The sequence below is a fragment of the Empidonax traillii genome, unplaced genomic scaffold (genome assembly GCF_003031625.1).
Source record: "Empidonax traillii isolate 1590-97213 ecotype Southwest subspecies unplaced genomic scaffold, ASM303162v1 scaffold291:size1517763, whole genome shotgun sequence".
In the NCBI taxonomy this organism is placed as follows: domain Eukaryota; kingdom Metazoa; phylum Chordata; class Aves; order Passeriformes; family Tyrannidae; genus Empidonax; species Empidonax traillii.
Genome location: NW_020955484.1, coordinates 1,038,778 through 1,039,577, shown reverse-complemented (window position 1 = coordinate 1,039,577; position 800 = coordinate 1,038,778).

The following is an 800-nucleotide window of genomic DNA, read 5'->3' as shown; positions in this document are numbered from 1 at the left end:
CTTTTGAAACTTTCTTCCTGTCCTCCTGTCCTTACTACATTTTGTTTCATGCCATACTTCCTGACATCTGTTAACTGAAATCCATCCAAACAAAGCTAAACCAAAAAGATCTGGTGTAGGAGCACACTTACTGCACTACAGCTGCTAGAACAAGACCAGTCAATGTGACCAGATTAGAGCTGGTCTCAAATAAATCTCTGAAATGCTGTCATGGAGGGCACACACTGGGTCCTCTGTGCCAGCTTCTCTGTGCTACAGATTGTCGCTACTTGTTCCAGGCCACCTGCTAATGTAGACACAGCCCGAAGAGGCTGTACTGCTGTTTTCTAACCCTCTCACTGCTTAAATGGGTGAATAGTACCATTTTAGGCACCATATGGTATCCCTGCAGGCTTCCAGCTGCCACTCTGTGGATCAACAGCTCAACCAAATGTCTTGTGTCATATCTGGCAGCCCCACACAGACATCTCAGATACCTTAGGGAGACTAACTGCTGAGGATGTTTATGTTTAAGCAACAGAATACCATTTTATTTTAGCATCTATTCACCTCTAAACAAAAAAAAAATAATGCAAATGAAATTAAAAATTAGAAAGGAGGTGCTTGAAATGCTATGGTGAGTTCTATGAAATAAAATAAACAAACAAAAAATAGCAAAAATAAAATAAAAATAATATTTCTTGTAAAATGATCTCATCTAAAACTCTTAGTGAATTTTTTTTTTAAATTAAAAAATACACAAATCTGGTACAACAAGAGTATTGCTCTGCCTTTCAAGAAATCCCTCAATTAAAAATAGG